At 34.5% G+C, this 26,958-nt stretch overlaps 1 long non-coding RNA gene across 1 annotated transcript in view; it reads right to left on the bottom strand.

Annotated features, from left to right (window-relative positions):
- Positions 1 to 26,958, bottom strand: part of LOC134730424 (uncharacterized) — a 365,450-nt gene that overhangs the window by 322,095 nt on the left and 16,397 nt on the right. Inside the window, exons 2-3 of the long non-coding RNA XR_010112184.1 lie at positions 26,235 to 26,344; positions 24,505 to 24,652 (exon numbers count right to left, since the gene is read on the bottom strand). This is a non-coding gene — a long non-coding RNA (uncharacterized LOC134730424). The remainder of the gene's footprint in view (positions 1 to 24,504; positions 24,653 to 26,234; positions 26,345 to 26,958) is intronic.

Genomic DNA, 26,958 nt, shown 5'->3' with positions numbered 1-26,958 from the left:
GAGCTAGGGAGGTGGGGGACAGTGGAGAAGTAAAGATATAACCTGCTGGAATGGAGGTATAGACATTACAGAATGTGTTTTCCTGTCTGTAGTGGCATTTGACAGAAAAATTAGAGCAGGCACCATCTTCACTTTTATCCTTCCCCTCAAATAACCTCTTGTTACACTATCTTCACAGGGTATGGGGACAGAATAAAGAGGATGCAGGATGGTAGTGATGGGGGTTGGACAGGGTCTTGCTAGAGCTGCAGATATCAGCTTCACAGATCTTGCTGCTTTGCCCCCTTTGAAGATCTCTATTGTACAAAAGGCTTGTCAGTATCCCTGATAACTACTAGGTTGATCATTTAACCCTCTTATCACTTAAGAGCTAACTCTTCCTTCAATGCTGAATCATCACAGTGTGCAAGAACAAGACATGTCATGTACATGGAAAGGGGACACAATAAATATGATATTTAGAGGAAAGCAGGAAATAGACAGTTTTCATTTATCTTCAGAGTTAGAAATATAGACCTGAAAGGACAAAACAGGGATGTGAGAATTCTATTTTAATAGCTATAAAATTTGAGATGTGGTCAGGTATTGAACAAGCTCCACTGTGAACAGAGAAATCTACTCTATGAGAAATAAATTCCTAGGCATAATTTGGCCAATAGTCAGTACTCCAGGTAATTTAGGGGTTTGTAGATTCAAATTTTAGATTGTTAGAAATTATCTATGTTCATTATACAATTAAGAAAATTGACTCAAAGAGACCAAACTCCAAAACTCCTCTAACAATCCAATGCCAGAGCTGAGGACACTTTCTGCATCTATCTTAGAACTCAGTCCAACATGTCACATCACCTGTTTCTAAACCTCAACCAGATGTCATCTGAATTGGATCAAAATTATAACCTTTACCTAGGAATGTGTACTTAACCATGACACATTTTACATAGGGTACCAATAAATCATTTCATATAAATATTACTTTTTTCTACCTTTTGACAAAATTATTGTTGTAAAGTTGAATACCTTCAGAAAGTAGTTTCTTAGAGGCACAAAACCACTAAGCTACCTTTAAAAGTAAAGCAATAACTAGAAATAATTTACCCTTTTGTACAGAGTACTTCTATGTTATGAGAAGCTATGAGAGTTTGGGAAAAATGATAAGGTTCTACTTAATACTCTGTGTACAATGTAAATGTACTAAAGCAATTTAGAAAAACTCTGGCGGGGGAGATAGGGCAAGGTATCTTATTCCCGGGGTTACAACATAATATTATTATACTAAAAATGTTCAGTTTTCTGCCCCCTCCCCAAAAAAATTAAAAGGCATGCAAAGAAACAGAAAAGTGTAGCTTATAGACAGGAAAAAAAGGAATTAATAGAAACTGTCCCTCAAGAAAGTCCATGCATTGGATTTACTAGACAAATACTTTAAATAAGCTATTTTAAATATTTTCAAAGATCCAAAGGAAACCATGTCTAAGAATTTAATAAAAGTATAAGAACCACATTTCACCAAGTAAAGAATATAAAAGAGATGTAATATATATATATGCATACATATGTATATATATACACATATATAATACATAGAGAAAGAAATTCTAGAGTTAAAAATTACAAAGATTGAAATGAAAAATTGTTTACTGGTGCTCAATAGCAGATTAAAGCCAGCAGAAGAATAAATCAGTGAACTGGAAGATAGGTCAATTGAAATTATCCAGTCTGAAAAATAGAAAAAATAAATTTTAAAAATATGAAAAGAGGTTAAGATACTTGTGGGACATCACCAGGCATAACAACTTATATATAATGTGAGTCCCAGAGATGAAAGAAAAGGGACAGAGTATTTGAAAAAAAATGACTGATGAAAAACATTAATCTGCACATCCAAGAAGCCTAACAAACTCCAAATGGGATAAATTGAAAAAGAATCTCAATATAATAATCAAACTCTTAAAAACAAAAAGAAAGAAAGAATCTTAAGGGCAGTGACAGAAAGGTGATTCAACACATACAAAGGATTATCAATAAGATTAAGAAGTGATTTCTCATCAGAAACCATGGAGGCTAGAAGGCAATGGAGTAACATACTCAAGGAATCAAAAGAAAAAAACCCGTCAATCAAGAATTTTATACATAGCAAAACTCTTCTTCAAAAATTATGAAGAAATTTAAACATTCTCAAATAAACTAAAACTGAGTTTGTTGCTAGTATATGTGCCTTACGAATTGTTCTTCAGGCTTAAATAAAAGGACAATAGACAATAACTTGCATCTATATGAAGAAATGAACACTGGTAAGGAAACCAGCACAGGTAAATATAAAGGAATATAATATATAAAAGACAGTATTAATATATTTTTTAAAATCCTTCAGCAAAATTATGTGATACAATATTCACATTCAAAATTTAGATGTACTTCTATGTGATAGCAATGAACAATCTGAAAATAAAATTAAGAAAACAATTCAATTTATTAATTATTAGTATAATACTTAGAGACAGACTCTCTCGCTCTTGCCCTGGTTAGAGTGCAGTGGCTCGAACACAACTTACTGCAACCTTGAACTTCTGGGCTCAAACAATCCTCCCACCAACCTCCTAAATAGCTGGGACTACAGGTGCACACCACCACACCGAGCTAAATTTTAATTTTTGGTAGAACCCAGGTTGATCTTGAACTCCTGGTCTCAAGTGATCCTCCTGCCTTGGCCTCCCAAAATGCTGGTATTACAACTATGAGCCAGCCCAATTCCATTTATAATAGCATCAAAAGGAAAAAATATACTTAGGAAAAACTTAAACCAAGTTAGTGCAAGATCTGTACACTGAAATTTATAAAACATATGGAAAGATGCCCTTCGTCAGTAAATTTCAAGGCTTACTATTATTAAGATGGCTGTATTTCCCAAATGATATACAGATTCCATGCAATCCTTACCAAAATTCCAAGTGCCTTTTTTTCCAGAAAGGACAAGTGATCTGAAAATTTATAATGAAATCCAAGTGATGCTAGATAGCTAAGACAATCTTGAAAAACAAGAACAGTTGGAAGACTCACACTTCCATATTTTGAAACTTACTGCAAATCTACAGTAATCAATACTGTGTGGTGCAGGCATAAGGTTAGACATATAAATCAATGGAATAAAATTGAGATTCAAAAAATGAACCCATTCATCTATATTTAATTAATTTTCGACAAAGGTACCAAGAGTATTCAATGAAGAAAAATAAATTTTCAACAAAAGGTGTTGGAAAAACTGGATACTCTTGTGCAAAAGAATGAATTTGTATGAAAACCTACTATAATAAACAAAAATTACCTCAAAAAAATCACAGACCTAAATGTAAGGCCTAATACTATAAAAATTTTTAGAATTAATAGGTATAAATCTACAGGACTACTGATTTGGCAAAGATTTCTTAGATATGACACCAAAAGCACAACAGACTAAAGAAAAAATAGATAAATTAGACTTCTACCTAAACATAAAATTTTGTGCATCAGAAGACACCATTAGTAAAGCAAAATGACCATAGAATTAGTGAAAATATGTGTAAGTCATCTATCAGATAACAGTCTAATATCCAAAATATAAAAATAACTCTTACAACAGAAAGAGAAATAGCCCAATTATAAAATTGGTGAAGGACTTGAATAGGCCTTGATTCAATGAAGATATGCAAATAGTCAATAACACAAAAGTGCTTAACATCATTAGTCATTTTGGAAATGCAAATCAAAGCCACAGTGAGGTACCACCATACACCTCCAAGGATGATTATTTTAAAAGAGAAAGAAATAAAAATTGTTGGTGAGGATGTAAAGTTGGAACCATCATTGCAGGTGGGAATGTAAAATGGCGCAGCTGTGGAAAACAGTTTGGTAATTCCTCAAAAAGTTAAGCAGAATTACCCTGTGTCACAGCTATTCTTTTTCTCTACGTATATACTCAAGAGAATTAAAAACATATGCACACAAAATATGTATACAAATGCTGGCAGCAGCATTATTTCCAATATGCAAAAAGTGGAAACAGTCCAAATCTCCATCAACTAATTAATGAATAAATAAAATGTGGTATATCCATGCAATGGAATATTATTTAGACAAAATTAATGAGTACTGATACATGCTACAACATGAAAGAAACTTGAATGTATTGTACTAAATTAGTCACAAAAGACTACCTACTATATAATTCCATTGATATGAAATGTTCAGAATAAGTAAATCCGTAGAGAAAGAAAGTAAAGAATTGTTTGACTGGGTAGAGGGGAATGGGAATTGGTCGTCATTGTTAATGGATATAGTGCATCTTTTAGGGGTGAAAGAATTAGTGGTAATGGTTGCACAACACTGCAAATACACTAAAATCCACTAAATTGTATAGTTTAAAATGGTGAATTCCATATTATATGAATGTTTTCTCGATAAAAACGATTGAAAAGGAATTATGGAGCCTCCATCCACCTGGATTCCCAAGTGACTATGAAAAGCAGAATCTTCTTGTCAACCACATAGAGAATAAAGGGGAAATTGAATTTGTTTTGAGCCACTGAAATTTGGAGTTGTTGTGTTACCACAGCATAAATCAGTTTACCTTACTAATGCAGCTAATGAGTAGGAAATGTCTACAAATTACTTTAGAAATCCATGCCGTTGGTTGTGTGCGCATGTCATCCCAGCTACTTGGGAGGCTGAAGCAGGAGAATCACTTGAACCCTGGAGGAAGAGTTTGCAGTGAACTGAGATCGCTCCACTGCACTCCAGCCTGGGAGACGGAGTGAGATACAAAAGCATCAAAACAAAACAAAAAATTTCACGCTGTGTTAAAATCTCCAAAGTCCAATCACCTGACAGTATATAACTACCAATTTCTTTATCCTTTTAAAGGGCAATCCTGGTTTGAGATCAACTCTATATGTCATTGAACATATGGAACTATTTAAAAGTGCCATAGAACTTAGTGAAGACTGTAAAACCAAAAAACAATTAGATATTCGGAAAATAAATCCATAAGGAAATATTTGTTAGATGTTTCCAAACTTTTATTTACTTATTTATTTTCCTTTGACATTACTTTTCTCATCATCTTAGAGGACCAAAGCAGGAAGGTTAGAAGGTAACTACCTTCTTATACATCAAATCATTTCCTTTTGCTATTTTGAAAAGTAAACCTTTCAAATAATCCTAATATCCTTAATATTGATGTATGAATATCACTGCCTCACATTTAAAGTGAATAAAATTGATGCAAATTGAAATTGCAGCAGGTTGGTGAAAGGCTTACTATATATGCATCTACTGAACTTCATTTTTTGCAAATCACTTTATAATTTCAAAAATATATCCTTTTTCCTACTTCCAAAATCTTTACCTGTCACAATAGTACTATTAACACACTATTTGTTTAAATTTTTCTAAGAATTATCAAAGATGTAAGTGTGTTTATGTTAATTATGTGAGATTCACATGAGATTGATTTTGTAGCTTAATTTCCCCCTTAAGGCTCACAGGAAGATTTCTTCTTGGATTGTATATATGTAGATGAGGATTCTATGCCTCAAGACCAAAATTATGTCCCAGATTTTTCATATATCCTTGAAATGGCTTTGCTAGTGTCACAATTTTTATTCCCAACAAATAATAAAATTTTCTATATCTGCCATTAGTATCCTAAATTATTGTTGTTGTAGTCATTTGTTTGAAAAAGCAACTGTAATGAGATATTTAAATATAAATTTGCAGATAAATCAGTTTGCATCACTCTTTTGCTTAAAACACTTCCACGTGCTTAGACTAATATCCATAAAACTTAACACGGTCTACACAAATCTGTGTGTTCTGGCTCCTGCCTGTACTTCTGATCTTACTTTCCTCCAGAACCATGAGCTCATTCAAGCCTTAGAGCCATCTCTTTTCTAGTACATTGTTACCTTCACTCCAGATTTCACATGGTTGGGTCTCACCTTTGTGATCTCAGTTCAAGTAACGCCTCTTCAGAGAAAGAATTTTCTCTAACAATGCCAGGTAAAATACTCCTATTACTTTAAATAACATTATACTGTTTAATCAGATTAATTTCTTACATAAATTTCCTGAGTTATTTATTAGTTTACTTGTTTATTGTTGGCATTAATATTATGCCTCTAGAATAGAAGTCTATGAGAGCAGATGATGCATACTATGTGCCTTGAAGAATGCTAAAATTGTGGAATGAAGAAAATACATGAATAATGCCTTGGATAACTCTGACATTAGGTGTGATGCTCCCCACCCCACTACCTAACACATGCATATCTTTGCACACAACGTTCTCCAAGTTGTTCAGTAACTCCTTTGTCAAGATTAATCTTGGACATTCTCAGATTAAAGAAACCTCTACAATCCAAGTAACTTCCAAAAATATATTAATAACCATTTATTTGTACCATTCAATATTGTGCAAATAGTCAAAAAAGTCTGATTTCGGACCATGGGTTGTTGCACGGAGTGTGCTTGTTTTCCTGGACCTCAGTGAGCATTCTCTATGCTTGTCTAAGGGCAGGATTTGGCCACGTGTGGTTAGTTGATTACAACAAACATATGGGGAAAATGGCTGAGAATGCTCAAATATTGAAACCATATGTTACTGCATAGGAAACTATGCCTTATTAAAAAACAAAACAAAAACTGAGAATCCAGCTAGAAACATACAGTTCAGAGCTTTTGCTTTCAAAGCTTAACAACACTCAATTTATTAGACTAAAGACTTTCTTTTAGATTGAACAGAACCTTTACATCTCAGACCAGCTACTTAAATAAAAATATTTCCTTTGACTACAGAAGGTTACAAAAATCAAACATCTTGCATAATTTTCAAAACTGTTTAAAAGTGCCTTAAATCCTGTGAGATTTTTAATATTCTGTTTGAAATGCCATGAGGACTTCATAAATTTTATATATACTGTTTATATAAATGGGATGTTTTAACTATTTTTCTCAATTACTGTCATACCATCTTCATAGGAAAATGGTGCAGACAAGGAACTTGACTGTCATACTTAGAAAAGACATTAGTCTTGTAATTAAAGACTAAGAAAATTTAGATCAGAATAGCATTTGTACCAGAAGTAATGCTGGGTATCAGTGGAAGACCTTAGACTCACACACATTTTCTTCTGATCCTCAGATGAACCTTATTACTATCCTTCATCAAATCTAACGTGCTATTCAATATAAAATACACCACCATTAAGAAATAAAAAATGCTGCCAATTTAACTATGAAATAATGCTAAAATATAATATAAACTCTTGATTTCAAAGAGTTTAAAATGTGAAAACATATGCATGTTCAAATCAATAAAGTATGGTGGTTATACAAACTTGAATTTTGGCTTAATGTCTTAAAATAAAATATAAAGCACTTGAAGAAATTTAAAAAATGTTGTTTTGGTGCTCTCACATTTTCTTTTTCATTTTGATGTCTGTTCTCTTAGCTAAGGAACTCAATGTTTCCTCCTTATTTTCACCCCACACCACCTCCCAGCCCTCTCCATACTCACACAGCCCTGCCTGCAGACAGTCCTTTCTGAGCTTCCTATTCCAGGTAGGGTCAGTACTCCGGAGTTTTCCATTTAACTTCCTCCCTCTTTATTGCCACTGTTAGATATTGATCTGGTAAATTACTGTGAGCTGGAAGATTTGATAGTCAAAGATAACCATGTTAGCATTTTAACAATATTTGCATTTTAACTGTGGAATCCTAGATTCACAAATTTTAGCCCAAATAAACCAGTCTTTTACAGTGTGTTTTGAAGTATAATTTCAGGCTACATTTTGAAATACACAGACATTTAATCCATGCAAATTATACCCTCATTTCCATTCATATATATAGGGAGGCAATATATTATAATACAAACAACATGACGTTTATGACTCACTGAGACCTTGTTCTAACATGCACTGTGTAATCTAGAAGTTGCTTAACATCTCTTAATTTTATTTTCCTCATTGTTAAAGTGAAAATCATAATAAACACATTTCATAAATTGTATAAGCATTAAAAAGATACCAATTATGTAAGATATTTTCTAGTATATAAAACTATTCTCCAACAATGTAAAATGATATGTAGTGATATAATTATATAACATAGAAGCATATATTATATATATATGCATATGTTTTTGACCTATATAATACATGCATATGTGCATTATTCTGTTCTCAGGCTGCTAATAAAGACATACCCAAGAGTGAGTAATTTATAAAGGAAAGAGGTTTAATTAACTCACAGTTCAGCATGGCTGGGGAGGCCTCAGGAAACTTACAATCATGGTGGAAGGGGAAGCAAACATGTCCTTCATCACATGGTGGCAGCAGGAAGTGTAGAGCAAAGAGGGGAAAAAGCCCCCCACAGAACCATCAGATCTCATGAGAACTCACTCACTATCACAAGAACAGCATGGAGGTAACCGCCCCCGTGCTTTAATTACCTCCCACCAGGTCCCTCTCACAACATGTGGAGATTATGGGAACTACAATTCAAGATGAGATTTGGTTGGGGACACAGCCAAACTATATAAACATCTAACAGGTAAATATGTATTCATATATACATAGTTTCTCTCTTTTGAAACCTCCATCAAATTGTCAAATTATGCCTAAGTAACATTAAACACCTAACCTCTACTAACTCTACTATAAATCACGAGCTGTCGTTCTTGATGGTTTTCTATCTAACTTTGCATGTGCTGTTTGTGCACACATAAAAATCTTCATCTAAGGATCTAGGCAGCTATAGAACTATTTCGTGTCATGTCAATTTTTTGAAATAATTTTATTTGTCCTTACATAAATGAAATCAATTATCTATATCACTAATGTATTTTTGAGTATTTGGTCATTATGCTTTTCTTTCTATGTGATTTTTCTCTTTTATCATAATTCAAAACCGTATTGCTTTAGTAATAGCACAGCCCTACAATGAGATTGTCAGACCTTATGAATCTGTTGATTTATGAATTTCTCTGATAATTCTCCTCTTTCCTAATTTGCTCATTTCCCTCTTCCCTTTATTCTCCATGTCTTCTGTTTAATTTTGCCTTTAAAAAAAAAATTGGAACTCCCTTCTCACCTTTTCATCATCTCTCTTCAAAATTCCAAGGTTTCTTCTCTTAGTCCAGACTATAAATCCAATGAACATGCATTTATTTCTAACTTGCATTTTTAGATAATTAAGATTAAAACATATTTATGGATTAAAAATTAATTTTTGTTCATCCCATACTTAACTGTATCTTTCCTTATAAAGTTCTATAAATAATTTTTTCAACACGTTTATGTTCTCTGAAATCTGAAACTTTTTAAACAAATACAAATGCTAAACATTTTAAAAGAAACATGTGGTCAACTGTAGCAAACTTCTATTGCATGGAAATCCCACTACCTATGGAGAGGTTATTAGATATTGAAACACAGGGTGGAATTGCCAGAAATGAGGGAGATTGGTTTTGACCAGAGACAATAATCAGAGTTCCCCCAACCAACCTGGCTGCTCAATTGGTCTCTTTGGAATTGGACAGAATAAGAAGAGAGCATAGGACACAGGTTTAGAATGTGATTTGATGGGTGTTCTAGTATATATGGATGTAATATGATGTTTACTACAGCTAAAGGAACAAAGAGAAAAATGTGAGTATGGATGTAAATGTGTATATATATCTACAGTTTTACCATCCTGCTTTCTGAAGTATCATTGATACTTTAAGGCTCAAACTGGTAAGAATAAGCTGACTAATAATAAAGGAAAATACCTTGGTATATTTTTATGTATGTTCTTTAAAAAACACTTTGCTTATAAATAAATAAAACCTTTCAGCTTTCTCTGTATCTAAAACTATATTTGCCTAATTATCAAATATTTAAAAACAGTTTTTGGAAAGAAGTGTAAGTCAGAGCTTTGTCTGCTAAGTGACATAAAAAGCTGTTTGAGAAGACAGGATATATCATTTTTTAAGTTATATTTTAAATATGATGAAATTTAAATATCTGCAGTATATTTAAATAAATACACATAATAAGCAGACAGTGATGTATTATCAGAGCTGGAGGAATAAGACAACAAAGCAGGTGATATAGGTTAGGGAGGCATATATCTAGTATTGAAATTCAAAGTCATGAGGCTATATGAAGTTTTTAAAGACAAGAGACTATAGAAAGACTGACAGGGAGTTAATAACAGAACTTGGGCAAGTATTCACATTTGATGACAAAAACATAGAGGAAAAAGTCATTAATTAGAGAAAAACTAAGACTATATACGCAATAGGAAGAAAAATGAAACATTGTTAAGTAACATTGGAAAAAAACAAAGCACAAAAAATGCAAAGAAAATGGTAGTGGCCAATGGTCTCAGATTCTACTGTGAAGTCTAGAGGAATGAATATTGAAAAAATATAAATGGACTTGTGATTGGTGACCTTGGGGAATTCAAATTCAATACAATTGTTGAGGTGAGATAATACGCTTAGGAAGTAAAGGAATTAAGGAAAAGAGAAATAAGATGGAGGAAGACTGCATAGTAACGTGAAATCCTTTTAAAAATGGACAATACTGGAGAACTATGTAGACAATGGTAAATGTTCAGTGGTTAGGGGGGACTTCAACATTGTAGAAGGAAGAGGGTAATTGATGGAGGAGAAAGGACAAAATTATGGACTTGACAGTCAGTTTAAATGTTAATGGAGAGTTCCTGAGTGTGTAGGAGCAGCTGCTGACAGGAGCTAAGGATATGTCAGTTTTAACTAGCACCCCTAGGCAGAAGAGTCCCAAATACTGTCTCTTGACTTGACCTCTTCCCTGAACTCCAGTTGAGTGGGTGGGCTTGTCACTCAGGGAAACACCACAAGTGATACAACCATGTTCCTATCCACCTCATTCTATTATTAGTCTACAGACACACATCTTTTTCTGTCTGCCAATTTGTCTCTGTTAGCTTCACCATACCCGTACTTTTCTTTTCACACTTGCCTCCCAAAAATACATGACTTAATACATTGACAGTGTCACTGCATGTGATTTGAAACCTAGAACCTAGAAAAGGAAAAATGTTGAATGGATCAATGAACAAATGAATGGATGGATACTATTCTAGTCCTTTCTTACGCAGGAATGAAAAAGAAATAACTTTTCTGCCTTTACTGCCAGATATATACAAAAAATATATTGTATATTCATTTGTAATAAATGCTAAGAAGATCAATAATGCTCAATGAGACCATTGAGAACTGTAGACTGCAGGAGCTATTTTCTATTGGTTGATCAGGAAAGGCCTCCATGAATAGCTGACATTTGAGCCTAAAACTAAATGAAATGGGAGAACAAACTACACTTGATACTTGGGGGAAGAGTTTTGCAGGTACAGGGAAGACCGACTGTAAAAGTCCAACAGTAAGAATATACTTTGCCTGTCTGAAAACCAATGTTAGCTTGATTAAGAGGCTGGTCTTCATGTAAGGAGGAAAATGAGACCAGAGAGACAATGGAAGCCCAGATCATGGAGTGCCATTTTGACCAAGATGTAGATTTGCTAGATTTAGGAAATAAAGACACAGAGTATCCAGTTAAATTTGAATTTTAGATTAACAGTGAATATTTTTCATATATCTATGTCCCTCATATTGTATCACACACAGGCATTAAAAAAGTATTTGTTGTTCATTTGAAATTCATATTTAACAAGGTGTCCTGTATTTTATCTGGAAACTTTAACATGGTGACATCTTTGCATTTTACTCTGACAAGGAATTGTGCTGAAGTATTTTGAATGAAGAAGTAGAATAATTGCTTTTATGGCAAATAAATAATAAAGTGGTAAGGATAATCACATGAAAACTTGTGAGGGGGCTATTGTTACAGTCAAGGCAAGCTTGCCAGAGCGGTAGTGGAGAAGAGAGGGTAGCAGTATAAAGTAGTGAGGAAGTTACCAGTAGTCGAAGTGACAGATTAGATTTGTGATGAAAAAGAAAGAACAGAGTCAAAAATTATTCCAAGATTTATTGCCTAAATAACTAGGTAAACAGAGCTGACATTTCCAGAAAGAGAGAAGATTAGAGGAGGAAAAAAATTGATGCATAAGATCAAGAGTTAAAATTTTTTATTGATGTATATTTTCCCTACAATAAATTTCATCCATTTTAAGAATAGCATTTCATGATTTTTAGTAAGTTTAGAGTTGTGCAATCACCAATACAATCTAACTGCAGAATATTTCCAGCCCCCACTCAAAAAAAAATTCTTTTAGCCCATTTGCAGTGATTCTGTATATCCATGTTAGCCCCTTGGCAGCTACAGAATTACTTTCTATCTTTACAGATTTGTCTTTCCTGAACGTTCCATGTAAATGGAATCTACAATATATTGTCTTTTGTGCCCAGTTTCTTCTACTAAGTATTATGTTTTGAGGTTCATCCATGTTATAGCATATATCAACTCTTGGTACCTTTTTATTGCAGAATTGTATTCCGTTGTATGGATATATTACTAATTGGATTGTTTCCAGTTTACAGCTATTATAAATAATGCAACCTTGAACATTCATGTACAAGTCTGCATATAGATGTATGTATTTACTTCTCCTGGGTAGATTCCTTGGAGGAAAATTTCTGGGTTATAAGGTAAATTTATGTCAATAGTTTGGTTTTGAATTAATCTCCAGTAGAGATTTTGAGTGGGTACCTGCCACATGGATCTGGAGTTCAGAAAAAAATGTAAATGTAAAATTGGAATTTAACATCACAAACATGATTTTAAAGTCATTGGGCTGAGTAAGGTAACATAAGTAGTGAATGTAATTAGAAAAGAGAAAAAGTCTAAAGATTCACTCCTGGCACACACTAATTGAAAGGTTAGGAGAGAAGGAAGTTTGATGAAAAGAGAAAAAAAGGCAAACAGAAAAAGGGTCCAAGCAGGTACTTTTTGTGTCCTATCATATCTCCTTGAGCAAGTTTTAGGCTCAGCTGAGCTGTGGTGGACAGTTTCAGTACATGCTAACAACCTTCCAAGTTTTTTTTTTTTTTTTTTTTTAATCTTAGAAACGTTTTATTTCTCTAGTTGGTTACAATATTTCTTTTTTTTTTCTTTTAGTTGTTGAATCATGCTTTTTATTTTTATTTTATTTATTTTATTTTATTTATTTATTTATTTATTTTTTTATTATACTTTAAGTTTTAGGGTACATGTGCACATTGTGCAGGTTAGTTACATATGTATACATGTGACATGCTGGTGCGCTGCACCCACTAACTCATCATCTAGCATTAGGTATATCTCCCAATGCTATCCCTCCCCCCTCCCCCCTCTCCACCACAGTCCCCAGAGTGTGATATTCCCCTTCCTGTGTCCATGTGATCTCATTGTTCAATTCCCACCTATGAGTGAGAATATGCCATGTTTGGTTTTTTGTTCTTACGATAGTTTACTGAGCATGATGGTTTCCAGTTTCATCCATGTCCCTACAAAGGACATGAACTCATCATTTTTTATGGCTGCATAGTATTCCATGGTGTATATGTGCCACATTTTCTTAATCCAGTCTATCATTGTTGGACATTTGGGTTGGTTCCAAGTCTTTGCTATTGTGAATAATGCCGCAATAAACATACGTGTGCATGTGTCTTTATAGCAGCATGATTTATAGTCATTTGGGTATATACCCAGTAATGGGATGGCTAACTAAAGAGCTTCTGCACAGCAAAAGAAACTACCATCAGAGTGAACAGGCAACCTACAACATGGGAGAAAATTTTCGCAACCTACTCATCTGACAAAGGGCTAATATCCAGAATCTACAATGAACTCAAACAAATTTACAAGAAAAAAACAAACAACCCCATCAAAAAGTGGGCGAAGGACATGAACAGACACTTCTCAAAAGAAGACATTTATGCAGCCAAAAAACACATGAAAAAATGCTCATCATCACTGGCCATCAGAGAAATGCAAATCAAAACCACTATGAGATATCATCTCACACCAGTTAGAATGGCAATCATTAAAAAGTCAGGAAACAACAGGTGCTGGAGAGGATGTGGAGAAATAGGAACACTTTTACACTGTTGGTGGGACTGTAAACTAGTTCAACCATTGTGGAAGTCAGTGTGGCGATTCCTCAGGGATCTAGAGCTAGAAAAACCTTCCAAGTTTTTCTGCTTTACTGCCTCCAGATTTCTTCCAAAGTAGAAAAGCTCACTCAGCTCTTGTGGTGGTGTATGGAATCAAAGACCACAGAGGTAATTTTTGGTGAAGAGAAGATGGGATACAGGGATTATAAAGGCCTCAGTCTCCTATTCTTTGGCAAGATAATTCTGAGATTGGCTTAGCCCATAAACAATCCTGGTGATTTTGCTGTAAGCAGTTTCAGAATAACAAAAAGGCTGACTGGAGTTGATTCAAGGAAAAATAATGGAAAGAAAAGAGAGGAAATTGAGATGCCTCTAGGATCTATTTCTAGGAGTTTTGCTGCAAGGCAGAGGAAAGAAATGGCATGGTAAGTAGACAGAGATAGGCAGTGAAGACAGTTCAAAGGAAGGATTTGTGTTAAAGGCAGAGGATGTTACACTGCATTTGTACAGTTGAAGGGAACAGTAAAGATGCAGGAGATAGAGGGAGAATTGCTGGAGTGATATCTTTGAATAGATGAGAGATATGATGAGGGTGCAAGTGCAGAGTTTTACCTTAGGAATACAGATTTTATCTGTTTTAACAGGGAAAGGCAGAGCTTTTAGATATAGATGTGAATATATTGGTACATTTAATAGTGGAAACGTGTGCTTGCCTCTTGACTTGAAGAATAAATTCCTATCCAGATAGTGGATAGCCACCTTCTACTTGAACCCACCAACAAGAAGGAATTTTTATGTTTTAAAAGAACCCATTCTATTTCAGACAGTCCTAGGGTACCACAATTTTTTCTCCATAGTATTGAACCAATGGGTAGACAATAGAGGTGTAAAGTCTTAGGAATGGATGGTAGAGGCACATTTGTTACAGAATAAGAAACAGCAGTTATAGCAGATGAGGAGGGTAGGGCAAATATTCTAATCCATCAGCCAAGACTAAGATTGGAAAATACTAATGTAGGAAAACAAAATCCCCAGGAGAAATGATAGTTTTGGCAGTCACAAGTGTTAACAGACAAATTTAACCACAAAGCAAGGTACAATGTAACTTCTTCAGCATAGGTAAATCTATTTTATTTTATTTTATTTTATTTCACATTTGAAATTCTCATTCAACCTTATTGAGTTGGGTACTGACATAAAGATCTTGATTCACAAGTCTTATTGGAAAGGTGTCTCAAGTAAAATCACATAGTAAATTGTTACAATAAAGATTGGAAAGCTGCTCACTTTAGTTCTATTTCTGCCAGTCTCAGGCTGTATAGTAATTCTTGTCAATTCTAAAGAAAATAATGACTTATGTTAACATTTAATGGGTACCTGCTATGGTCTCGCATTGATAGGTGATAGAGGTAAAAATATCTCTTTCCTGATGACATCATTTCAGCGAAGTATTCTTTAAAAACTCTGAGAAAAAGTGTATGACAACACGCTAGTATTCAACGACTTTATCTAAGAGGAGTCAGTGAGGTCATGATGGAGCAGGAGTCCCAGAAAAGGAGTGTTAAAGTATAACGAGGTTGAGTAAGGGGGAAAATTTCAGACAAGAAGCCAAAGTCCCTTCACTCCTTGTAAATTTAGTCTTGTGTCTGTACAGTTGGACTATATCAGGGCTTTTCAAACTCTTTTTCATAGATTTCTTTGTGAGCCACATTAGCTGGAGAGAACTTCATGGAGGAAGAAGTCAAGATGAATGATCAGAGCCTTAATACTCTCACTTATATTTCAACCACAGATATCTTTGGAAAAGTACAAGGGGTTCCATTAATTTAAAAAATTCTTATGTGGAAAATCACTGTTTTATATGATCTCTAAAAGTCCTATCAAACAATTCCATGGAAAGTCTCTAAGGGCCCATTGTACTCATTGGTGTGATCCAAACCGAAAATGTGTCCTGGGGACTGCATCATAGATGCCAATTTTGAAGACAGATAGTGGGAAAAGGGCAAAAGGAAGCAGTGGTCTTTGTAGGGACAAAGTAGACAAAGGCATTGGATAAGAGTAAGATAAGCTGCTGAAACGTAAAGGCAGAAAGGAAGTGGAAATATATTGCAGACAAGCTGCCTAAGATCACATTTTGTCTCTGAAATGCCAATTAGAACATCCAAATAAAACACGATGAAGTTATAATTATAAAATATGTCTACATCTATACAGACATATTCATATATTTATGTGCATGTTTTATACAGGCACCCATGACTTATAAAATTATATTAAGAGATAATAGTGAAAACTTATCTAAATGCGTGGCGCATGCCCTCTAAAAGCAGTTCCAGACAAAAGATAAGAAAAATACAGCTTATAATACATACCCAAAAGAATCATAATTGTGGGGGTAATTCTAGTATTCCTTTTATTTATCATTTAATCCAATCTGAAAAGTCAAACCTGTCGACTGAGGTTTGACTTTTCCTCCCCATACACAGTATTAAACTTAATTATAAGTTGGCTTTTCTTGTTAATGAATTCTCCTTTGAACAAGCTAGCATTTTATCTAAAGCAGTTCTCAAAGCTATAAATGATATCTCCAACAAAACAAAGTTACAAAAGTTTTCTCATTTAAAAAAATAGGTAAACTACTTTTTAGACAAGCCTGGAGGTATGATGTAGGTTTTTGCATTGCATAAGTAAATGCCTTAGTTTTCCATGGTTTTCTTGCTCAGATTCTAATTTTTGATGCCAAGGGCCATACAGTCTGTTTTACATGAATAAGTCAAAAAAAAAGGTGAGATGTTCTATTCTTAGAACCCCTAATTTTCCTACAAGGAATTTTTTTTAGTGGGAAGAGAATCGAATCCATCCTTTCCCTCCTTATCTTACATCATTTTTTTCTGACTAGATAGCAATAAAATAATTACCTTTACAAAAAATACAGATATTTTTATGCCAAATACAAACTAACTTTGGTTTATCTCATGTGTATGCAGTTAGTGTGTGTATCTTTGGAATTGTGGTCCAAAACATAAATTTTTAATGTATTTTATAAAAAACATTTACACTTTAGCCTGCTCTGCCTAAATTCAACTGGTGCTACTGTGTTTCGCAGCAAGACTAACTTTCTGACTTTGAAAAGTGTTCTTCATGTTGCTTTTTATATGACATCAATTTCATTGTGCACCAGAGGTGACTGAGAAACATATTTTGTTGGTTACGAATATTACAGTAAGTGACTGTCCTCCATGCAATTTTCAAATAAGAATCAATCAAATCTTGTGTGGTGATGTGCAAATTTTCAGTCAATTTTAACTGGCTTGGCTCTTCCAAAGGTTAAGGTAGTTTAATGGTTGAAAGCACATTGCAGTGCAGTTAGCTGCAAAAGTCAAAGGCTAGAGGATGAGGATTTTATTTCCTTTTAGCTTTTGCCATGTCTGTTTTCTGTCCAATCTGCCTCTTGCTGCCGTTTAACCCATGCTTTTAAAGACAAGAGGGGTTGAGAACTTGAGGGCCTCTGGCTTCATTTTAACAAGGCATCACTAGCACTTGGGTACATAATTTGTCATAAATGTCAGAGGTCACTGGGTGTTCAAAACCTACATCCAGCAGATGGTCATTATGACAGCAGTTACGTTTCAAAGGCAAAGGATGTTTTGTGGTATTTACTTTAGTGTGTTAGTGTCACACCTCAGAGTATATCTGAGAAGATTCTACTTTAAATCAAATCATGCTTGTGGTTATCTGCCTAAGAAGCAGTAACAGAAAACAGATGAGCTTTCAAAAGATACTCTATTTGGTTATTCTGAAATAAAGTATACACCAAACAGTTCTTTTTCATTTTTACCTCATGTTCAAGTGCTGACAATGAATTTCCCAGCTTCACATTTCTGAGACGAGTTATAAAAATAAAATTAAGAAGCAAATTACTAAAATGTGCTAATGTGAATTTCTTTATCTAGCTTAGATCATTTAAACTGCCTAAAATTATAACAGCTATAGATGAATTTCTATGCTACAGCTAAAGATCATTATCTAATAGCATCATCAGATGGAACAGATAAAAAGTAATAGATTAGATTTCACTATACCTCTAAATTTACTCTATTTTTTAACTTATGTTATTTTATACTAAACATTTTTCAACAGCACCTGACACCTAAAATTGAAAAGCAAGACTAAAATCCAATCATATTTTTATTAGATAATCCCAGCAGAATTGGTGAAGAACTAAGCATTTATGTTAAATGAAGAGGTCCATCATTTCTCAAAACACACTGAATTCTAAGGCATGAGTTTAGCAACAAGAAGCCCTGGACATAAACTAGTCAGGCACCTATGATAAAAAAGATAAAAATATTCTTAAAACTGATTGAAAATAAAAAGTGAGAGAACTCTAGTGCTACACTGAGAGAAGTGTACTATTGAATGTCTGAGCCTGTAGGGAATGTGAGATTATTTCCTAATACAGCTGATAAAATGGGCTGGGAAAGATGCTGATACAGCTGTGGGGCCTGGATCTATCCACATAGCTGTGGGAACACCAACTCTGTTAAAACTCAAACAAACTTCCTGTGAGATTCTTCACTAATGTTGCTCATGATTTTATCTTACAAAACATAGAAGGGGTAACAAGAATTGTTACTCTGAACTTCACTTTGAGATATAAGGAAGAATTGCTTAATGATCTAGCAGTGACAGCAATCTTGGGGGAAATTAAGACATCTTATAGGAAGAATTAAGTTTAGCTGCATGCAACAGAAAACCCAAATTAACTAGTTTAGTGCATGAGATTTCATTCTTTGCTAGAAAGGTCCAGAGGTCACCTCTCCAGGATTCATGTAGCAAGATCACAAATTAGTGCAGGTCCCAGGCTCCTTTCAGCTTTTCATTCAGAACAGAACAGGTTAAGAGCACAGATAGCCCAACTTCACCACTTCCTAGTTATTTAATCTTTGGCAAGTCACTTCATCTCCCTCTGCCTCAATTTCTACATCTGTAAATAGATTTATAATCACTAACTATAAATTACTTTAATGAAAATTGTTAATTGGAACTGTGGATAGTAATTTGCAATAACTACTCAAAAGTAATAGTAGGTAATGTTTAATGAGTGCTTCTCATTTTCAGACTCTATTCTTAACTCCTTACTTGCTAAATAAGGTACCAATTGTATAATGCAGGATCAAAACGCCGGCCCAGTTAATGTGTCTGCATGATTCCTGCTCTTAAGTACTATTTAGGGTGAAGAAATTGAGATCCCTAGTTTATATGATTGTTGTGAAGCATGTATAAATTAATACATATAAAATGTGAAGAATCATTCTTGCTACATAGTAAGTACTAAATATACTGCCTGCTATTAGTCTTTATCTTCTTTATTACTACTGCATTTCTGATGTGTTCCTCTTCAACCTAGTCCAAGATGGCTGCTAAAGCTCCAATCATTTCATCCTCATTAAAGAAGCTTATGTCATCTTCCTTTAAGGACACTTTCTGCATACACATAATCTCTATTTACATTAAATTTGTCAAAATTTAGGCCCAAGAACATGCTTTGCTACAAGAGACTGAAAATATGGCCTTTATTATGTGTTCTGGTAAAATTTGTGGACTTTTTCACTCAGAAAGTAAAGAAAAATATTAAATACTGGGGAGACATAAGCAGCAGTTTCTGCCATGTTACCTAGGAGTTCATAAAAGTATAAAAATTGTCTATTGGACATTCTCAGACAGACATGTAGGTTTTTAGGAGAGCATTTATTTAAAAAGCAGGCAAAGTATAGGCATGATGTGATGTCTAGAACCTCCTCCTTTGCCTTTCCACCACCAAAAATATTTTTAAGAGAAGAAAGGATAAACAAAACAAAAATGAAACCTATATATAAATAAAGAAGAAATATCTAATGGAATAAATAAAGAAGGAATATCTATAGAAATCATATGGATTTTTTGAAGAGCTCATCTTTATAAATGAAAGACAATTTCATAGACCTCCAAGACTAACACTAAGGAACGTCAAAGGAGAGATAAGTTTTAGGGATAATATTGAAAACAGGAAAGTCAGCTTTAGCTGTGCTTGATATACAAAGATGAGCAAAAAGAGAGAATCACTTGGTTTGGGAAGATGGAGGTGAAACCCACAACTACCCATCTCTTATTCTTTATCTTTAACCAACAATGTAAAGACTCTTGATATTGAGGAGAGCATAACAAACATCATCAAGACAGTTACATGTACCTATTGTGCCTTTCCTACATGGTGCTTTGCACATGCTGTTTCTCCAGTCTGGAATACCTTTCTTATCTTCTTCACTCAGTTAACTCCCACACAACCTTCAAGAAATAGTTCAAACAATTCTAGAAAGCTCAGAGTGAGTGGGAGAGTTTCAAGATGACACTCCTGTGCGATGAGATCCATGATCACTCTTACACAGGGGTGGGATAGGGTCAGTTGAGCTAAGTTAGCCAGATAGGTCAAACTCAGAATTTTAGTTCCATATGCCAGAGCTCCTCCTAAGCAAGGAGGCCAGAAATAGGTAGATCTAGCACATGAGTAAATGCCAAAATGGGGACAAAATGGGAGACAAATTCACACATCAAGTCCAGTGAGCTGAAAACAGGGGATAAGTGACCCTTCATATTAGGTAGAAACGTCACAAAAAGTAGAGCGATTAGGTAATTAATCTAATTTGAGTTTTAGTGATCTCCACAAATGTCTTTGGATGTCTTCAAATGCCTTTGGATATCTTAAGTTGTCTTTTCTATTTGTCAGCTTCAGTTTTCTCAGCTATAAATGGACTTTCAGGACAGGTTATGACAATTAACTAAGATAATACATATAAAGCACCCTGCTTTGTTTTTGGCACAAAGCACTTGTTCAATACTATGTACCTCTAAAAATAATGAATGATTGAACACCTTGCCTAAAATAAAGAGTGGAAATGAGTCAACAGTTTCCCAGTTTTCAAAAAGAAGATGACATTATCTTCACTGGAATAACATGCATACTCAACATTGAACTAACTATGCTTTCTTTCTACTTGACTCCCAAACCAGGTCCTCCTGACCTCTCTCTCAATGTCTTCACCTTTCTGGGTTATACAGGCTCAAATATTTAAAGCCCTATTTGATTCTTTCTGCCTTATCCTTGCACCCATTCACTTGTCAAGGTTTATGTAGATTCTAAATTCTCTGTGTCATTTACATCCATTTCCATTAACGGAGTTTGAGTCCTCATTCCTTTTCTCCTGAACTGTTTAAAACCATCCCACCTGCTCTTTCACCTCTTTACCACCCCCATAATAATGCATCCTCCAGAATTCTTCCTGTCGAATTTCATCTCATTTACTTTAACTCATCATTTCAATCTGTCAGTATCATTGCAAATCCTAATTCTGTCATCTACAACTTATTATCCCTCCCTCACTGTATCCCTTACCATTGCTTTCTATATTGTTTTCCAAATTATATAATTTAAAAATATGCAATAAGATGGAGTAAACTATTTGTCCCACATAGTTTGAAACCATTTGCAAGATTGATATCAATGCAAACCAACTTAATAAAATAAATATTTATATGTTTCCTTCCTTCTTCAAGGTAGTACAGTGTGACAAAAGTATTTTACAGTCTTGCCAGGATATAGGACTGGTTTAAAATTCTAGATTTTCACTTAATAGTTATTTGAAAAGGTATTTTAAGTTCACTGAGTAGGCAAAATGGTAATATTTGTAACTGGATTATGTTTTAATGTTAACAAAATTATTGGTAAAAGCAATCTAGCTCAGTGTTCAGAATACGATGAGTGCTTAATACAATTCAAAAAATTTAATCATCATGCTAAATCTACAGAATTACAAAGAGTGAGGCACAACTATTGTCAGAAAACTTACAGCCCAGTTGAGAGAGATTATCGACGTGATAAGAAAAATGCACATGTATTAATAAAAAAAGCTGAATGTAATAAATCCCAGTGAAATGCAATGGGATTCAAAGCATGGAGAGGTCACACCAGTCTTGAGGATAGGCACTAGCTGATTGTTCTTGAAAGGGACTTCAGGGCAATTGATTTGAGGGGAATTGGTGAAAGTTTTTAAAGAGGGAGTTAAATGATTAGAGCTAGACTTTAATAAAACTCGACAGAGAAACATGTGGGTTATATCATAGGTTTAGGAAGAGAAAGCCAGTTAAAAATGCATTCAAATTGCATTTTTCTCTTACTTGACTCCTCAGCTGCATTTGAAGCTATTGACCATTACTTCTTTTTTGATCAAGTTCCCATTCTCTTCTTTTTTCTTCAAGTTACCTCTCTCTCAAGTTCTTGTCAAAAATCTTCGATTATTTTTCAGTCTTATTTCTGACACCTTTTTCTCTACTCCTGTTTAATTATTGATGTCTCCAAAGTTCTTCATTAGCCTCCTTTTATAACATTCCATTTACACTCCCTTTACATAAACTTATCTGAATCAAGGCTTCAAATCCTGTCTATATCTTGGCAATTCCCAACACTAAATATCTTTGCAGAATGCTCTTTTGACCTAGAGATTTGCCTTCACCTGGCTCTTAAACTTCCACAATTGAATATTGAAACACCTCTAACTCAAGTAGAGTTAGTCACCATCTTTAAAATAAACTCTCATTTATTCACTTATTCCACAAATAGTTTCTGAGCTTCTATTTTGAGCTATGTGCCAGGTGAAGGTATTAGTATTTGGGCTTCACCAGCAAACAGAGAGATCAGTCCTTCCAAAATGACACTGAATTCACACAGCCAATGGATTTTCAGTATGGTAATTCTGATCTTGACTCTCCTCTACTAACTTTCTAATCCTTAATTTGCTCTCCAATGTCTTCAGGATAAAATTCAAACTTCTTAGAACAACCTTTTCAAACCAGGACAAATAAGTGATCTAGCCCATGCTTACCTACTAAGATCTTTTTTTTTTTTTGGACATATTTTGCAATTTATGTAACTTGCAATTCACATATGAGCAATGCTCTGGTCCAGTCTTAACCTTTGCCTTTCCTGTTTCCTCTATCTGAAAAGCTTTCTCCTCATGATTCCTTTCCCATCTAGCTAATGCCTACTCACTCTTTGAAACTCAGCGTTGGCTCTTCCACAATCATTCTTTTATTTCTTTAACCTGAATTATGTATATCTCTATATTCCTATGAACATTTTGTATACTCCATCATAGCACTTACCTAAATCTATTACAAATATTTACTTTTTAATCTCAGTTCAAGTTGTTTCTGAGCTAATGGAAAATGGAGACTTTGCTGTTCTCTCATTTTCTGTGCTACTTATTGTGTTATTCTTTCTCAGTTCCAAATCTATTTTTCTTTCCCTGCTTTGTAATACTATATATAGCCAGACCACGTCAACCTTTCTGCTTTGCCCAGTGACTCAATGTTAGACCTTCTAGTAGAGAGCTCTGCAGGAACATAAGCAAATGTTAGAAATAGACTTTCCTCAGGGACCAGCCCACCTATATCCTCCGACTGTTTTCTTGGCCACTTGGTAAGCCTATTGTAGGTCGGCCTGTGCCCTCCAGCAAGTCTCTCAGTCACTAAATGGGACATTCCTAATGCTGAGTGACACACTGCCCCACAGGTTTCCCAACCCCTCTATGGATCACTTTTTTCTTCAGCAAGTTTCTTAACCATCAGCAAGTCATTTGTTTCTGTGACAGTCATACTTTCTCCCATAAGGTCTGAGTCTTGGCATTAAAAGAGAATTCCTCTTTTAAGTTCATTCTTAGTTTCTTCTTGTTCCCTCTCCCTTAGCCTTAGATATAGTAGCTGCTTTCTGCATTTACTGTTTCACTTGACTTGGAGTCCTTTTTTAATCGCATTTATTAGTTAACAAATTCTTTATTTTATATATACCCTGTTCAAATTACAGGTATGGTTTTCATCTCCTGGCCGGACTCTGACTGATATATTTCTTGGCACAATTCTGAGTATGGATTGAGAGCCAAGTAAATTGGGGTTAGATTTCTGACATAATGATCATTGAAAGGTGCTAAAAGTCTAAACTGCTAAGTCAGCTGGAAGGGCTAGATGTGAGGATCATTGAGAATTCAGGCTTTACTGAAGATGGTAGCTGACTACAGATGAGGGGCAAGATGGAGCCAGTGACAACCAGCACCAAGACTTCGAGGCTGAGACACTGGGAAAATGGCCTTACTTTTAAAAGAAAGAAAGAAGCAACTAAGGAGCAGGATTTCTTTAGAGAAAAAGATGGTAATTTTCAGTGACTTATTTTTTAAATAACATGCTTATTTTTTAAGAGAATAGAGATTTTTTTTGCAGTGGATGGAGAATATGTGATCATATTAATTATGTTATCCAACTGGTAAAACACAATCTAAAAAGCTCAATAAATGTCTTACTGGGCAAGGTGTCTCTTGCTTACGTAGCAGCTCAGTGTCAGCTTTTGGCTGAAGAGCTCCGACATGGTGATTTAGGGACCCAGGCTCCCTTCGTCTCATGGCTCTACTCTTTCTCTCTGGGAATCCTTGGTTAGAGCTTCTGCATCTGCTTGCAGATGGGAGAAGAGAGTGAGAAAGAAAAGTGGCCAAATTCAAATACCTGTGGCACGTTCAAGTGGGAAAATAAAGAATAAAAAGCCCATACCACTTCAGTCTTTTTTGATTATATTAAATATCCAGGTTTGTGTGACACAATCCCAAGTAATATTGGTATCACTGTACTATGAGCTATAAGAGAAATGTTTTAAACTTCCTATTTTAACGAATAGTTTTTTATTATCATGGCTTATAATTTGGTTAATTAGCTTGTTTTCAAAACAAGGGTTCTATTCAGTGGTTGCCAGGTGTGTTCCATGTAATTTAGCAGAGTTCGCCTCTCTAAATAAATGGGCGCTACTGACAAAGACTACTCAACTTGTGAAAGTCCAACTTGCAAGCATCCTTAATATCATTTCAGGAAAAAAGTCACCTAGCTAAATTTTTACATATATAACAATATAACAATAATAACACTTATTGAAACTTCACTATATGACACACCATGTCATGAATGAAGCATATGGATTATTTTACTTAAGCCTTACAACTGCCATGAGAAATACTGTTTTAGTCTTTACTATGACAGTTGGAAATGTACATTTTTTTCAATGTTGGGAACAAACAGAACTTCAACTCTGTATTCTACTTGAGCCTTTTTCCTTTCTCCACTTAACTCCTCATTCCACTGTAGCTTATAGATACTTCTTTGGAGAGTTACTATTTGGAGACAAGTTGTAAAAAAAGAATGTCACTATTTTTCCTGCTGAGAACATGCTTTTGGTTTTGCAAGTAAAAATTCAAAGTTAATTCCCACAAAGAAATAAAGATTAAAATAAAAGTTAATCTGCTGTATTACTCTCATAAATATAATATTTTAGTAGAACGAGACCTGATGAATATTTTATGTATAAATAGAAATAATAACGACTAATTCCTATAAAATATCTATGTAGTTTCCCTTTGAATTTGGAATTAAATCTAAACTCTTTAAAAGGAATTTTTCTGTTTAATATGGCTCTTGAGCCGTATCTCCAAATTTGCTTTGAGTTGTTCTCTCATTTTCTTATTTTGCTTTAGTTGTAGTGGTTGTTTTGTTTCATTTTCCTATGAATTCTAGAGTTTCCAAGCTCTTTTCATTCGGGGACTTGTCACATAGCTGCTCCTTTTTCTTGGAAAGTTCACTCTTTCAATCTTCCCTTGCCTGTTCCTTCCCATCTTTCAGGTCTGGCTTAAATTTCACTTCTGAAGAGAAATCTTCCCTGAGCACTAGATTCTTCTAGTATTTGTGTTTCATAACACTCTTTTAGGTTACTTCATAGTATTTATCAAATTTTACTATAATATATTTATTTTGCTTGTTTATTTAATGTAAAAGCTTGTACTATTAATTCAATCTTATATTCACTCATTCAACAAATCTAGAGAAGGAATGAGAAGGATAAGATTATAATTGGATCTGAAAAGTCAAGCATTTTAATATACGTAAAAAAAAAATTGAACATATTTGTTCTAGTTTTTTTCCAGCTCTGCATTGTTATGTAATAAATTATCTCATAAATTAGTGGCTGAAAACAACAACTACTTTATTATACCTCATGTTATGTGGGTCGACAATTTGGGCCTGGCCAGGTGAATTCATTTTTCCATGTTCCATGGTTGGCTGTTACTTGGCAACATTCAGCAGATGGATGGGCTGCAGCACCTAGATTGGGAATAGAAGATGGAGGACAAGGCTCAGCTGGGCTTGGTCACTGGATCCTCTTTAACACAGAGGCCTCTGGTTGGTCAGGCTTTTTATATGGCAGCTCAAGGATCCAAGAACAAGTGTTCCAGCAAACAGGACAGAAGCATCATGGCCTGTCGTAAACTAGCTTTGGAAGTCCTAAGTGTCATTTCTAGCATACTCAATTGTTCATAGTAGTTGAAAACCCAGCCAGATTGAAACGGAGGGGAACTGACCCTACCTCTCCATTGAAAAGTGTCAAAGAATTTGCAACCAGGTATTAAAACCTCAATAGTATTCACATTCTCAAATGCTATGCTAATTGAGCTCTGGATAAAAGAGAATTGGAAATCATAGCCTTACTCCTAAGGGGTATATAAGAATAATGGGAAATTGTCCCATAACAGTTACAGTTCAAGAAAGAAAAACATATTCCACAGAGTGTAAATACAGCTTTACATGGATATCCAGAACATTCAAGAAAGAGCATCTCTTTCCCTCTCTTGTCTACTCATAAAATCTTATTCAGTTTTAGATTCCAGATTAAATGTCAATCTTGTAATCTAAATTAATCATCAATTCAGATTAAATAG

The sequence above is a fragment of the Pan paniscus genome, chromosome 4 (assembly GCF_029289425.2).
Source record: "Pan paniscus chromosome 4, NHGRI_mPanPan1-v2.0_pri, whole genome shotgun sequence".
NCBI lineage: Eukaryota > Metazoa > Chordata > Mammalia > Primates > Hominidae > Pan > Pan paniscus.
The sequence above is the reverse complement of the archived record's forward strand: the minus strand, read 5'-3'. Positions and strand labels throughout refer to the sequence as shown.